This window comes from Paramacrobiotus metropolitanus, unplaced genomic scaffold (genome assembly GCF_019649055.1).
Source record: "Paramacrobiotus metropolitanus isolate TYO unplaced genomic scaffold, Prichtersi_v1.0 Parri_scaffold0000017, whole genome shotgun sequence".
Lineage (NCBI taxonomy): Eukaryota > Metazoa > Tardigrada > Eutardigrada > Parachela > Macrobiotidae > Paramacrobiotus > Paramacrobiotus metropolitanus.
In genome coordinates this window covers 1,007,459-1,010,060 of record NW_026570237.1, presented here as the reverse complement: position 1 = coordinate 1,010,060, position 2,602 = coordinate 1,007,459, and positions in this window count along the sequence as shown.

Genomic DNA, 2,602 nt, shown 5'->3' with positions numbered 1-2,602 from the left:
CATATCGCTCGGCAGAAAAAAGTGAAACCAGCGAGATCATTGTCTTTACAAATCACACTGACGTGTGTCGAGTGTGGGTAATATTGGTCAAACATACAGCTCTGAATAGACAGCAAAACCCGATGAAGAAGAGCAACGCGCGCTGCTGGCATGTGTGGTTGTACCGTATTCTACGAAAGCCAGTTTTGGCTCAGCTGCTGCCTGCTGGACACAAATCGTAAAACACACACGGCGATTATTTTTCAATTGTGACCGTGTGTTCGTACGTGCAGTAGCAGTGAGTTAAATATTTAAAGTGTGCCACTCGTTCATTTGCCAGCCGGAGATGCAATGCAGACGCCAGAGAGACAGAGAGAGCGAGTGAGAGAGAAAAGTATATCTCGCGCGCGCAAATCCGATTAAACAATAAATCTAAGCAGAAGGTAAAGTATCACAAATCTCCATTCTTGTACGACGCACGGCCACTGTTCAGCCATTACAATCAACCCAAATTTAGTTCCGCTTCATTGGTCCGTTATGCTCGTTTCTGTCTCTGGCGTCTTGTGGTTATCCTCCACAACAGGGATCAGCTGGACGCGCGTAATACTGCCACCGAGTGTGTGTTGTTTTGGAGGTCAAATAAGCAATTTACTCAATGATTAAGTGTTGTTTATCTTTAGCAGAGCGGGGCTTAATCGCTTTAGTCTGGGCGCTGTTTGTCGTCAATGCGGCCTTTGTCTGGCTGCGGTTTAAGCTTACGTAACACACGCCACATTTCTTATTGGTCGCGCAACGGCTTCTGATGTTATCAGCGTTATGACGCAGCAAAAACTAACAAAATTTTAGAATACTTTTTATACGAGTACCGCAATGAAAGCGGTTACTCCACAAATTTCTCCAGAAAAACACAATCCACTCGAATGGAATGCATAATCATATTCCGACCGGCTGCTTTTTTGTGTCATCTGACCCCAACATTTTTGTCACCCAATGCGGACACCGTACAGTTTACTGGTATTTTTTCCTCCAAGCGCGTAATTTTTTGTCGCAGGTTTTTTGACACGCAGACACACGCAGCCGCAGCAGCGAAAACCATTTCCCATCGTAGACTGGCATGGAAAATGTATTATGTACTAACCGGCCTTGACCCGTAAGAATGTTACACCGCTGATTACATGGACAAGCTGTGCATATGTACATGGCCTGACAGCCGTGGCGCAGATGACATTTACGTGTACTCTCCCGCAGAGTGCGCCGTGTACGAGCGCCGGATCGACAATTTGTGTATGAACTTTACCGGTGTTGCGGCTGTACCCACGCGCATGTTTGACAGGATAAACGATACAAATCAATCGTTTCATTACCGCTGCAGATGGGGCTTTTTACATTGTTTTACGATGTGTGGGGTAACAATTTACAAATGTGGTGATTGTTTGGTATACCCATTACAAACTGCGATTCATGCACCCGGCGTTTGGTGTTGAGAGGGCTGGTTTATGTTGTGTTGCGAGTGCCGGGTTCTGTCAAGTCTTTGACTGGCAGTGAAATCTCACGTGTATCATGCCTTTAGGAGATGTGCAACCGGCAACGGTTCATGTTTTTATCACGTTTATGATGTGCTAAAGGTTTATTTTCATACAGCTAATTTCAAAAACAAATCAAAGGAAACTTGGATGGACATAACCCTGAATTTCATCAAGTTACTTGCCCCAATAAGGAAATTTACAGTAGTTTGGAAAAATTTAGCTATAGGAGGTTTTTTACTTAATTTTTTATGCAAATAATGTTATATCTATATAAGTGCTGTTTCAATATGGTACGTATATATATATTTTTATTGCACGCGCGGTTCCATAAAATCAAAGACATAGGCCGCCCCATAATTGGGCTGGTAGTTTTCCGGATGTTAGCCAAATGGTAATTAAAAGTAAGACCGTGGTTGTTGCACTACTTATTTCATAATTTTTCATGCTCACGGAGTCACGGGCTGCATTGCAGCAGTGGTTTGTTTAAAACGGCGACGTAAATGTTCAAGCACGACGCCGCAGTATCATTCAATTAACTGCGACAAGCTGCAACATCTAATTAAAAGAACACATTTGTACAGGACTAAATGTTTTGAAATTATGCACTTGCAGTTGTCTTCAAAATTTCGTAAATGCTATCCAGTTTTCACAAACATTTAACGAATACACCCTTCATGATCCCTGCACTGTGCCAGTAGTGTGCCGCATTTTTTTGTGCATGAAGTTGAGCCGTATTAATTTGATTTTGCCTCTTGTATATAAAAGTATGCCAATTACATGTCTAAACTGTGCCTGTATCTGGCAGTTGTTATAATAATTTTACGGTAAGTAGTCGTGAACATTCAACAGGTGACCAAAGTCATGAGGGAAGTACTTACGCATTACGCAATAGTTCACGTTCACAAAGTTTCAAAGACGCAAACAAAGACCAACACGCCAGAAACAGCAGCTGCTCCATTTTCTGCGGTCTGCAGACACTGAGGCGGTTGCAACAGAGAGTGCAGCAGCGCTAATCGCTCACCTCGCTACGCCTCCGTTTGGTATCGTAGTGCTGCTGTTCGGTTGATCAAAGTTTCTCAATTTTTCGAAAACGACTT